Consider the following 14,606-nt stretch of genomic DNA (forward strand, 5'->3'; position numbering starts at 1 on the left):
CATCATGATTCATTTTCAATTATCTTTATATACGGAAGATCAAATTAGTATATATTAAGTAAAGATTTCAACAGTTTGCACCCACGAAGACACACAAAGTATAGAGTACTGTTTTTGTAGCAGTTTTACCATTAATTCTCATAGTACAACACATCAAGGGCAGAGGTCCTATATGGGGAGTAAGTGCACAGTGACTCCTGTTGTTGATTTAACAATTGACACTCTTATTTATGAAGTCAGTAATCACCCGAGGCTCTTGTCATTAGCTGCCAAGGCTGTGGAAGCCTTTGAGTTTGCCAACTCTGATCTTATTTAGACAAGACCATAGTCAAAGTGGAAGTTCTCTCCTTACTTCAGAGAAAGGTACTGCCTTCTTTGATGGCCCGTTCTTTCTACTGGGATCTCACTCACAGAGATTTTTCATTTAGACGATTTTTTTTTTTTTTTGCCACAGTGTCTTGGCTTTCCAAGCCTGCGAAACTCTCATGGGCTTTTTAGCCAGATCCAAATGCCTTAAGGGCTGATTCTGAGGCCAGAGTGCTGTTTAGACATCTGCCATTCTATGAGTCTGCTGTGTATCCGTCTTCTCATGTAGGATCATTCTATCCTTTTTAATTCTATCAATTATTTGCAGACACTGGTCTTATTTATGAAATCCCTTTGACACTTAATCTTATCTTTTTGATCAATTATGAACTGAAACTGATCACTTTAATGAGTAAGATGGCATTGAATTGGAATCCGCTGGCACATTTCTAACTCTACCATTAGGGTAAGACCAAGTGAGCATGTGCTGAACTGTATATCTCCTCCCTCTCTTATTCCCACTTTTGTATTTAACAGGGATGACTTTTCAGTTAAATTTAAAAGACTAAGAACAAATATGTGTTAATTAAAGAGACCAACCAATGGTATTACATAGAACAAAAAAATTAAAGGAATAAAATAGTAAGTTGTTCCTCAACAGTCAGGACAAGGGCTGATCAAGTCACTGTTTCTCATAGTGTCCATTTCACTTCAATAGGTTTCCTTTTAAGTGCTCAGTTAGTTGTCACTGATCAGGGAGAACATGTGATATTTGTCCCTTTGGGACTGGCTTAATTCACTCAGCATGATGTTTTCCAGATTCCTCCAACTTGTTGCAAATGACTGGATTTCATTGTTTTTGACTGCTGTATAGTATTCTATAGAGTACATATTTCTTTATCCAGTCTTCTGTAGATGGACAATTAGGTTGATCCCATGCCTTAGCTATTGTGAATTGAGCTGCAATAAACACCGAGGTGCAGATAGCTCTTTTATTTGCTAATTTAATTACTTTTTGGTAAATTGCAAGGAGTGGGATGCCTGGATTGTATGGTAGGGTTATATTCAGGTTTCTGAGCAATCTCTAAACTGACTTCCATAGTGGCTTTACCAGTTTGCATTCCCACCAACAGTGGGTTAGTGTCCCTTTTTCCCCACATCCTCGTCAACATCTGTTGTTAGTTGATTTCTGTATGTAAGCCTTTCTAACCCGGTGAGGTGAAACCTCATTGTGGTTTTGATTTGCATTTCCTGATGGCTAGTGATCCTGAACATTTTTTCATATGTTTGTTGGCCATTTGGATTTCCTCTTTTGAAAAATGTCTATTTAGGTCCTTTGCCCATCTCTCAAGTGGGTTGTTTGTTTTGTTGTTATGGAGTTTCTTGGTCTCTTTGTAGACTGGTTATTAATCCTTTATCAGTTGCATAATTTGCAAATATTTTTTTCCATTCTGTTGGTTGCCTCTTCACTTTCCTGACTGTTTCTTTTGCAGTCAGAAACTTCTCAAGTAGATGTAATCTCCATTATTAATTTTGGCATTGATGCTTGTGTCTCTGGGGTGTTTTCCAAGAAGTCTTTGCCTGTGCCTATATCTTGCAGAGTTTCTCTGATGTTCTCTAATAATTTGATGGTGTCGGGTCATAGATTTAGATCCTTAATCCATATTGAGTGGATTTTTGTGTAAGGTGTAAGGTAGGGTTCTTGCTTCATTCTTCTGAGCATACTATTATGTAATATCACTACCAAAACTACCCTGTCCACAGCCATATCTCATATATTGCTACTCAATATAGTACTGGACGTTTTAGCCAGAGCCATTAGGCAAGAAAAAGAAATTAAAGGGATACAAATTGGGAAGGAAGAAGTCAAAATATTCCTCTTTGTAGATGATATGATTCTTTATTTAGGGGATCCAAAGAACTCTAAGAGACTATTGGAACTCATAGAAGAGTTTGGCAAAGTAGCAAGATATAAAATCAATGCACAAAAATCAATAGCATTTGTATGCACAGGCAATGCCACGGCTGAGGAAGAACTTCTAAGATCAATCCCATTTGCAATAGCTATAAAAACAATCAAATACCTTGGAATAAACTTAACCAAGGATGTTAAAGATCTCTACGATAATAATTACAAAATCTTAAAGAAAGAAATGGATGAGGATACCAAAAATGGAAAAATCTTCCATGTTCATGGATTGGAAGAATCAATATCATAGATTCAATGTGATACCAATCAAAATACCAAAGACGTTCCTCTCAGATCTGGAAAAAAATGATGCTGAAATTCATATTGAGGCACAGGAGACCTCGAATAGTTAAAGCAACTTTGTACAACAAAAACAAAGCCAGAGGCATCACAATACCGGATTTCAGGACATACTACAGGGCAGTTGTAATCAAAACAGCATGGCACTGGTACAGAAACAGATGGATAGACCAATGGAACAGAATTGAAACACCAGAAATCAATCCAAAGATTTACAGCCAACTTATGCTTGATCAAGGATCTTAAACCAATTCCTGGAGCAAGGACAGTCTATTCAACAAATGGTGCTGGGAAAACTGGATCTCCACATGCCGAAGCATGAAGCAAGACCCCTACCTTACAACTTACACAAAAATCCACTCAGCATGAATTAAAGACAAAATGAATCTTTAGATACTTTTCCAGTATAATTTAATACCTTCTACTATGTTACAAAGAATAATACATTGTATATTAATACATGTATTGTTTTATGAAGACATATAAACAATACAGATATTTTAAAAAGACATATATTATTTATTTGAAATGCAGAGTTACACAGAGGTAAAGATATAGAAATATCTTCCAACACTTCTCTTTCATCGCTGGTTCATTGCAATGGGGCTGCAATGACCCCAGCTTTATCATGCTAAAGCCAGGAGCCCGGAGAGTCTTCCAGGTCTTCCACATGGGTGCAAGAGCTCAAGAACTTGAGCCATCTTCCAGTGCCTTCCCAGGTACATTAACAGGGAGCTGGATTGGAAATGGAGCAGCTGGGACTTGAACTGGCGCCCATGTGGGATGCTTGCATTGTAGCTTAACCTGCTTATCACAATGTCACCCTCAACACTGATTTTTAAACATGGATTGCATATAGTATGATTCCAATTTTTCAAAAATCATGTATATGTTTATGGTATAATAATGGAAATAAAACCATAATGTATTAAGAATTTTATCTCTTTTGGTGAGTTTGTAAATACATTTTTATTCCTACTTTGTATTTTCTAAAATTATTAAATAACTGTGTTTTATGTAAAAAATTATATTGTTTTACAGAAATAGATAAGCAGTATAATACTTTAAGATATTTGTGATTTTTATAAAATTTTGAAAATATCTCCATGTTGTGTATACACTCTATAAACAATATAGAATTTAATAAAATTAAATTCAAACATCTCATAAATTGATTTGGAGATGAAGGAAGGAATGAAAGTTAAAAACATCTATTGTGCATATTTCTTCATGATAAACAACGGCGAATTTGCCTTTTAGCCTTGCCTTGTTAGTTTTTCTGAAATTCTCTTCAAAATTGCAGTGTCAAAAAATTCAGCATCCATTATCTCTAAGACAATATTCTGTCACACTGATCTGCTGTTGAAGTCCTGGAAGGGAACACTGTATGGATGCCACAGAGAAGCAGAAGAAAGATTACAATCATCGCAGGTAAACGTGAGCACCATCTGGAAGGGACCAGGGCTTCTCTGTAGACCCACGTTAGCTTAGTCGCCTCTTCATCATGGACCCAGACCTGACAGATTTCTATATAAACAGCCACCTGGAAACATCACTCTGCCCAAACCCAGCTGAGCTTTCAATCTAAGGTTTTCATTCTCTTGTATTTTGATGTCCAACAGCTCCTCTGTCTGATGTCAACTTGTGAATTCCCTGACTTATGACAACCATTAGAGACCTGCAGTGATGGCTCCAATGATTTCCAGAAACCCACAGCACTGGATGCATTGGAGTTTTTCCTGGCACCTTGCTGTTCATTACATTTTCATTTCTTTTTGTGCCTAACATTTATTTCTGATCATTTTTCCCTATTCCTTATTAAATATTAGAATGTAAATTCAAGTATATTTATATTTAAATGGAGTACGAGTGCCTTTTGGTATTTGAAAAAGCTTTTGAGATTTTTAATGAACTTCTAAAAGGTTCTTGGTTTGGAGCTTTGCCAAGAGGAGGTCTATTTAGAACAATGAAAAGCCTGAGTTTAATTTACAGCTACCCAGTCAATAATCCAGGACAAAATGGAGGCTTCAAAGATCCACATTTGGCCGACAATGCTGCTCACTTGACTAATCCTCTGCCTGCGGCGCTGGCATCCTGGGGTTCTACTCCCAGTCGGAGCACCGGATTCTGTCCCACTTGCTACTCTTCCAGCCCAGCTCTCTGCTGTAGCCCCGGGAAGGCAGTGGAGGATGGCCCAAGTGCTTGGGCCCTGCACCCGCATTGGAGACCAGGAGGAAGTAGCTAGCTCCTGGCTTCAGATGGATTTGTGGGTTGAACCAATGGGAAGGAAGACCTTTCTCTCTGTCTCTCTCTTTCACTGTCTAACTCTGCCTCTCGAAAAAAATCCACATTTGCTCCCCAGATCTTTAGCCCCACATTCAACATCTTGGTCCTGCAACTACTTTATCACCTCTCACCCCACAAGGCCAACCTTCGCCTGCCCCTTCCTCCACAAATGCCTGACATTTCCATTATCTTTATCTCAGATCTTAGTTTCCCCTTGACTTTTTTTTCTCAATCCCTTCATCCTTGACCAACTATCTTTCCTTTTTTCTTTTTCTTTTCTTTCTTTCTTTCTTTCTTTTTTTTGACAGACAGAGTAGACAGTGAGAGAGAGAGAGAGACAGAGAGAAAGGTCTTCCTTTTCCATTGGTTCACCCCCACAATGGCCGCTAAGGCTGGCCACACTGATCTGAAGCCAGGAGCCAGGTGCTTCTCCTGGTCTCCCATGCGGGTGCAGGGCCCAAGGACTTGGGCCATCCTCCACTGCACTCCCGGGCCACAGCAGAGAGCTGGACAGGAAGAGGAGCAACGGGGACTAGAACCCAGTGTGCAGGCGCCGCAGGCAGAAGATTAGCCTATTGCACCGTGGCGCCCGCTATTACCAACTATCTTTTCAAAACTGGTGGACTAAGCTCAATATCATCTCCACTATGCATTTTTTAATTTAGTTTAAAATTTTCTGATTTTATTTGAACTATTTCTCCTTATTAATTTTAATTGATTCATCTTAATTGTGAAAAGTATTTCCGGTATACAGTGTGAAGTGTTCATACATGCGTACTTTGTATAATGATCAAATTCAAGTGATTAGCATATCCATCTCCTCAAATATTTATTTCCTTATGATGAAGCATCAAAAATCCTTTCTTCTAAATATTTTTAAATATGAATCATTGTTGACCACAGTCACCCTACTAAGCAATGGAATACCATTATTCTTTGCTCATATCTAACTATAACTTGGAACCTGTTGACTAAATTCTTACTGTCCATCTCTCCTCAGCTTCCACAACATCTTTTTTTTTCTATTTTTGCCATATAATGACATAAAGGAAAGTGAATAAAAGAGACTCCTCTCCAAAGTGTCTCATTTGATGTTATACATGTGCCTTCAAAGTCTGTAGGACTAAGGTATGTTATTTTTATTTTTGGTAAAGTGAAGCATATAATTCATTTGGATAACTTCTATGTAGTCAGTGATATTTATGAAGTTATTATAATTAGTGCCCCCCATCAGCTGTGGAAATGAGGGGAAGATAATTTTTTTCTGTGTCCCAGAATTCCCATCAGGTCACTGGTTTAATAAAAGGGTTGAAAAAGTTGTGGTGAGGACTAAGCAAGGAAACTTCTGCAAAATCTAAGCATAATACCTGACAAATATTTACAGCTCAGAAAATTTAATAGCTCTTATTAACAAATGTTCCCTTCTCTGTTCTATATTTACCTGAGTTAGTTTTATATGGAATAGAATTGTGTATACCAGTGCATGATCTTTGCCTTCCCAAGCACACTGTACTACTTGATGACAAGGACCATATTCTCCCACACACAAGGCAGAAGACCATGCATGCTATATAACAGGCTTTATAATATACTATATATGCAAGATAGGTCAAATCCAGAAAAATAAACTGTATTATTAATTACCTCATACTTGTTCTAGCAACAAATAAAATGATCAATGAATATGAATGACTAAACAAGTTTAACTTTCAAATGAAAATCATTATCATTTAATTACTACTCTTCTGCTTCCTTTGGAGAATTAAAATGAACAATATTCCTCCAACATTACTTGCTTGTTCCATTAACTTTTGGCTGCTTTATTTTACTTTGGAAAGCAGACAACGATAGGGTGTATGTTATAGACAGATGACATTTATTTTTCTAATTTATATGAAAGAACTATGAAATATCGATATTTGGGTGAGCAAATGGGGCTGTTCCAAATTTAGATTTTTGATCTTGAATGCAAACCTCCCAGGATTATATATTTCAGATTGATGGATGGCACTGCCAGCATCATATTTTCATTATTTTTTGCTCTCCTGTTCTATGTGCCAAACCACCACTAAATCACAGATACTAAATGTTGAATAAAGTAAAACATCTATGAAATAGAAATGAGTCCTTTCATATTTTTTATTCACTTATTTCATCTCATGCTGCATTTTCCATCATTCAGCTGACTTTCCCAATCTCTCTGAATATCCTTCTCTTTGGCCTTTCTTTAAATTCTTTAAATTTTAAAGGAGGCAGCATGGGGAGCTGAAAGGGCTTTGTGTCTCCAATTTACTTTCAATTGACTTTGTGACTCTGGGGTAGGATTTTCTCATTTATCAATAAACAAAACGCACCATTCAACCTCTAAATTTGTACCTCTAATTTTTTATTTTTATCTAGAGTGTTTTCCCTTTAACCTTCCATTATGAAAAGTGAATCCTTTCCTCAACATCATTTTAGTTACTGCTTTAATTATGTCACTGTCTCCCTTATTTTCTATCCAGAATTGTCTTGAATATTTATGAAATAATCTACATTAAATATTTTACCCACTATTGTTTCTATTTTACTCCTTGTTCTGAATACTTCCTTGGTTTATTCATTATTTCATAACCTTAAATTTAGTGTTTTACAAATTCTTTCATATGCTTACTCAACAAATATATAGCTACAGGTATTAGAATTATTAGCAGTTTTGAAAGACTCAATATATAAAATTTCCATTCTCCATTTGAATTTGAAGACCATTGAGAAATACAACAGACTCTGGAAAACATCATGCTGAGTGAAATAAGCCAGTCCCAAGGGGACAAATATCATATTTTCTCCCTGATCGGTGACAACTAACCAACCACAAAAATGAAACCTGTAGAAGTGAAAGGGACACTATGAGAAACAGTGACTTGATCAGCCCATGTCCTGACTGTTGATGTACAATTTAATACTTTATCCCTTTTAGTATTTTTTTTTGCTCTAGTTAATACTATTGGTTGAACTCTGTAATTAACACACAATTATTATTAGGTGTTTAAATTTAACTGAAAAGTGATCCCTGTTAAATATAAGAGTGGGAATAAGAGAGGGAGGAGATGTACAATTTGGGACATGCTCAAGCTGACTTGCCCCAAACGGTAGAGTTAGAAACATACCAAGAGATTCCAATTCAATCCCATCAAGATTGCATGTACCAATGCCATCTCACTAGTCCAAGTGACCAATTTCAGTTCACAATTGAGCACACTGATAGGTCTAAGAGTCAAAGGAATCACACAAACAAGACTAGTGTCTGCTAATACTAAATGATAGAATTAAAAAGGGAGAGAATGATTCAACATGGGAAGTGGTCTACACAGCAGACTCATAGAATGGCAGATGTCCTAAAGAGCACTCTGGCCTCAGAATCAGCCCTTAAGGCATTCGGATCTGGCTGAAGAGCCCATGAGAGTATTTTAGGCATGGAAAGCCAAGAAACCCTGGGGAAAAAAAAGGACCTAAGTGAAAGATCTCTGTGAGTGAGATCCCAGTAGAAAGAACGGGCCATCAAAGAAGGAAGCACATTTCTCTGAAGGGAGAACTTCTACTTTGACTATGACCTTGTCTAAATAAGATCGAAGTCAGCAAACTCATGACTCGAGCCTAGGGAGATTACTGACACCATAAATAAGAGTGTCACATCGTTAAGTCAACAACAGTAGTCACTGTGTACTTACTCCTCATGCAGGATCTCTGTCCTTAATGTGTTGTATAATGTGAAGTAATGCTATAACTAATACGGAAACAGTGCTTTACACTTTGTGTTTCTGTGTGGGTGCAAACTGATGAAATCTTTACTTAATATACACTAAATCGATCTTCTGTATATAAAGATAATTGAAAATGAATCTTGATGTGAATGGAATGGGAGAGGGAGCGGGAGATGGGAGGGGTGCGGGTGGGAGGGAAGTTATGGGGGGGAAAGCCATTGTAATCCATAAACTGTACTTTGGAAATTTATATTTACTAAATAAAAGATTTTTAAAAAGAGAAATACAACAGACTTTGAAGGGTGAAGATCAAATTGTCTCAAAGAGGCTGATGGAAGATGCTGCTTTTAGTTTCTTAGCCAAATACCCAAAGGCAGAGAATAATATATCTCCAGGTCCTTTTCCAACCTCTTTAATAATCTAAGTTTTTGGCTGTTGTTGTTGTTTTGTTTTGCTTTAATTTTTTTTTTTTTTTTTTTTTTTTGGTCTCTGGAGTAGAGAATGAGTGAACAAAGAGGAGTCAATGTGCTACCTATGCAGGGGCTAAGCAAGAGCAGCATGAGAGTCAGGGACTGATGGTGTCCACAAATGCACAGGATTGGCTATTTGGCAGTGAATAAGACAGCATTGAGTACCATAATTGTGGAGTTTATAATTTGATAGTGAAAACTGTGCTTCAAAAGTAATATATAGATGGGATGAGTGTGTAAGGCAGAAGCTGAGTTTGCCATAGGAATATAAGGCTGGGAACCTTACCTCCTTTATGGAGTTCAAGAAAGCTTCTTGCAAGGAGTGATACATGAACTAAGACTTAACTAGAGGAACAAGCAGACAAATAGGTAGCAGAAGAGATTTTAAGAGAGTTCCAGGTGAGGGGCAAAAAATGTGCATGACCAGAGACTGCACTATGAGAAAGTGAATGACCATAGATGAGGAGGACAGGAAACAGCCTATGTCATTGAAGTTAGAACATAAACTAGTTCCCAATGCCAATGAGAAAACTTCAAGGGTTTTAAGTGTCTGTAAGACATTCAAGTAGAGATGTCCAGGAAAGAACTGCATGTAGATATCTGGAGAGAAGACTATGTAGTGTACATTAGCTTCAAAATCACTGGCAAATAAGTCAATACAATTGTTGTGTAAGCATGATAAAGTCAGCTGAGAAGATCCTGGGGTCTCCAACATTTAATGGTTAGGTAGAGAAAGTTGGAGAACATGAACCAGAAGAATTCAGTGAACAGAGTATTTAGAGATATTAGAGAAGTCACATAGCCGAACACTGTTGTATAAACAAGTAGATTAGAACAGAAAAGAGCACACTGGAGTCATTGCAATAAATTAGCAACCGTAGCAGTAACAATATCTGTAGAGTTGTGGAAGTGAGAAAGCCAAAAGCAGACAAGGTTCCAGAGTTTTCCTAGAATAAAATTATCACCTAAAATATTTTAGCATATATTGATAAATGAGCAATGAAGAAATTGGATGTAAGAAGAAACTTTGTGTCTTTCTTCCTTGTTTAAGACAGAAGATGATAAGTGGAACCCAAGTAAAGTGGATTTGTGGAATTAATATAGAAAATTTCAAATATTTTCATTTTGACAGTTTTTGATTTTGTAAGTTAAAGGAAAATCATATCATTGAAAGTGAGTAGAAAAGGGGAGGGATCTGACTTTACAAATATTAGAAAAGCAGCATAATTAGAATATATTCTGCACAGGGCTTAAATTCCATCTTAGAGTAAGGTAAATGAATTTATATCTGCATAACTTATCTGTTTTAGTGACTCAATAGATCACATTAAGGTTAAAAATTGGAATTAATCCATCTTGAGGATTTTTTTAAAGATGTTATAATGAGTAGACAAAAGGACAAAATATACATATGGAGTTTAGTGCAGACATGCATACAGAAAAGATGGACTTTAAAATAATCAAGAACATAATTTCATGTGGATTTTAAGGTACTAGATATTCTGAAGAGATAAGAAATTAAATATAAATTAGCACACATATTCATATAGACAAATGATTGGTTGTGGACAGTTGTGTGGTGTCTGAATGAGCAAATTCAGAGACCCAGTAATCTCCAAGTGCAACAGGTTGAAGGACAGCCCTGGGGGATGACATCAGAGATGGGGTAGAAAGGAAAGTAAGCCAAAGATATATGAAGGAATCCTCATTCAGATATTCTTGTACATCCTTAACTGGATGGCAGAGTATTAGACTGAGGTGAAACATTGTGAGATGTTTGCGAAGCCTTCACTGTATAGTGGTGTTATCCTCCTTTGTCCTGTCTATCTAGAGTTAGTAAATCCCATCTCTCCCCATAAAGAGAGCACTGACATGAGTGGACAGGAGCCTTTCCTCATCAGATGTGTCCAGAATGGGAAAATGGCTTTGGTCATGGTCATTATGATGGTGGTACCTCTTTCATCACCACTGCAGAATTCAAATATCATGTCCTACCTTAGTCCTGAAAATTTTCAGGGAAACTATCACAAGGGTGAATTAAGGTGACTACAGCTTATGGTAACAAGTATGAGAGTAGGCAAGTGAGACATCACAGACAAGACAGATACTATGAACTCTGTCAAAGCTCTGCAGAGCACAGAGGTGGCAAAAATAACCTTGCATTCTCCCTTAGGATATAAAATTCTGATTCCTGAAAATGTGGCAGAGAAATCCAAGAGAAATCTCAAGTATATCTGTTTAGTTACACATATATCCATCTCATGATTAGCTCTGGGATTGTAATTACAAAATTAATCCACTAATTGATTAAACAAACAAAAGACAGTCAAGGAGAGCCAGGCATAGCTGAATGATGATAGTGCATTATGAACTATGATAATTATGATAATTTAGATCTGTGATTCTGATGTCTAAAGATCTAAGCCATTGAAGGGAGATACTGTTTTTCACCATTCAATATCAGAAAAGAGATGAGAATTAGGCAACAAACTATTTTGGAAAAGAGGTGCACACATCACAGTGATTGTGCAGTACGACATAGTCTATCACGTATTCTGTGTTCTGTCATATTTACCCTATTCACAAACCTCATAGTACTTTGCTGCAGCAATTCTGTTATTGAGCAAATATACCAGCCCTTCATTGCAGGAGATTGGAAACAACCTAAGTGTTCAGTGAGAGACTGGCTAAATATCTTAGTATAAACCATTCAAGGGAATTCAGGGTAGTTAGCAAAACTAAGTAGACTGTGTATGCACTGTTAATAAAGTTGGCTGCATTTTCAATAAAAAGAGTGCAATGCAGAATAGTATCTGTGTATACTATTCTACCATTTATATAAATGGTGGAGAAAAGGGAATATAGATGTTTTTATGTTTATAAAATGGGAAGAGTGAGGATACATAGAAATTTGTTAACTTCCTATAGTAATCTCTTCTTATGGTAATACATGAATATTAGCAATCAAACAAGAAACACAACCTGACCATTCAAGGAAATCTCCATCAAAGTGCGAAGTGATTTCTGTATATGGATGAGGTTTTCTCCTCTCACTCTCTTCTTTTCTCCCTTCCTCCAATTCTTCCCATTCACCTTCTTTGCTCATTCTTCTTTTCTGTTTGTTTGTTTGTTTTGGCTCCGTCTTTCTCCATCTCTTATAATTGCTTTCCACTTCTGTGAATGGCTGGTCATGTGGTATTGTCAGGGACACTGCAGCCAAGGTTTTTGTTAGAGGCTATGCTGGGTCTCAGAACACTCACCTTTCAATGGTGTACCCACTGGAAACTCCCTTCTGCAGGACCTACATCTCCCTGGCACTGTCTCCATCGCCTCCTTGAACACAGGTTATATGGAGAGATGTCTTTAGTCCCACCATTGCACTGTCTTTTGAGCCTCTCTCTTATTTTCTACCTACTATTCTTTCTAAATATGTCTTTGGGTGCTTTCTAATGATGTTTTTCTTCCTCAATAATCTTATCCATTCTAATTCCAGAATAATTTTTAGTATTTTTAATCTTAACTTTTTACAAATCTTCAATCTGAAATTAAGATTGCCCATCTCCATCCTGTACTTCCACATCCAAGTTTATTAGGGAAGCCATTAGAAAACCAGGTGTTTACTGGAAGCTCAGTCCATTTCAATGCACTGTAGTGACAGAGTCCGAAGGGATATGAACTTTGGCTTTAGTGAGGGTACCAAATAAACATGTGGAATCCTATAAATGGAAAATCCTCTGAATAATAAAATGTACAAAGGAAACACTCATTAGCACTATTTGAAGGAATTTGAAGTTTTCATTTTGGTTGCAATCCTTTGTTAGGATACCAAAGGATGAAGAAAAGGATCCTGTGGCATAAAGTTGGTCACATACAAAGATACAAATGCTCTGAGTGTAAATGTATGTTTGGAGGAAACTAAGTTTTTGTATGTGGCTGAAGCAAAGAACTGGTGACAGAGGGAAAGAGATGTCTGTGTTGGGGTCAGTAATATGAATTCAGTAACATGAAACTGGATACTAAAAGATGATAGTATATCTATTTCTTTTTCTATTTCTATCTCTCTCAGTCCCTCTGCCTTTCAAAAATTAATAACACATATCAAAACTGAATAGATTAAACTAAGGCCTTTATTATCCCTTAGGATTTCAAGGTCATTTATCTTTTATGAATGAAAATAATTAAATTTTGTATTTTTAAAAATAGATCATGTGTAATCTTCTGTAAACTTGAGATCTTTCTAAAAATAAGCAAGAGAAACACTAACAGGATGGTCACAGGAGGTAAGACGTTAATTCTGAGTTTTGTGCAATTTGGGAATTAGGACAATTTAAGTCCTAGGAAGTTTCCCACCTTGTTCTGTCAAATATGTGTGGAAAGTGGAATGTCTTCAGAGGCATATGATTTCTCCTGAGGCAGGCTGAAATTCAGACACAGGATTTCTTAATGTGGCATACACAGAACTAGGGAGTGATAGACTTGGAAATTTTTTCTGCTAAGTTCCTCTCTCTACCCTAAAGCTGGTATCTTCAATTGCTGAGGGAAAAAAGAGAAAATCATGCAATCTATTTCTTATGTGAATGATTCATTAAGTTCAATGAGTTAACTGAACTTCTCTAAATCAAGGAATGGAACATAATTCTACTCTCATTTATTTATGTGTGATCATAAGAATTTTACTGCAACTGTGATGTGTAATTTAACCTTTTTGAGTTTTTTTCCTTCCTTTTTTCCTCTTCAATTACAAAGTGTCATGTCTGTGCATCGCCCCAGGATTCATGCGCAGACATGTATGAATACCTCAGATAAAAGGGTAAATTTTAATGATGTTTTAATGATGTTCATGTCCATTTAAGGCAAGTTTCCTTACAGTTTCTCTATTATAGTTCTTTACCCATCTATGATCATCCAGTGAGGTTAGGAAACTGAAAATGGCTCAAACCCATTGATTCCTACTGATATTGTTTCAGATGCATCCTCCTTTGCAACTGTGAAACTGAGGAGTTTCCCCAAATGAGGCATGGAGAGAGATTAAATACTGACCTGTAACTTGTGAAGGTTCCTCAAAGAGTTAGAAATAAAATTATCATCTGACACTGCAATTCTGCTCCTGAGTGTTAAGCTAAAACAATTGAAATCAGCAGCCGGATGAAATATTAGCTCTCTCATGTTCATTGCAGCACTATTTGCAATAACTTAAGATGTGGGAATAATAAGAAAAATGAATGGCTAATAAAATGTTATCTAATGTTATCTAATAAAATGGCCCATTGACAAATGAATCCCTAAATAAATGTTACTTATCTATCATACAATATATGTTATTTAGCCTTAAAAATGTTTGCATATGTAACAATGAGAATGAGAGCTGAACACATTGTGGTCACTGAAATAAGTCCATCATGTTAACACAAATACTGCATGATTCCACTTATGTGAGGTATCTAACTGTCAAAATGAATCAAAGAATAGAAGGGTGGTTACCCGAGGCTAGGGAAAGGAAAAATGGAGAGTTACTAATCACCCATCGTGGAA

Source organism: Oryctolagus cuniculus, chromosome 2, assembly GCF_964237555.1.
Source record: "Oryctolagus cuniculus chromosome 2, mOryCun1.1, whole genome shotgun sequence".
NCBI classification, from domain to species: domain Eukaryota; kingdom Metazoa; phylum Chordata; class Mammalia; order Lagomorpha; family Leporidae; genus Oryctolagus; species Oryctolagus cuniculus.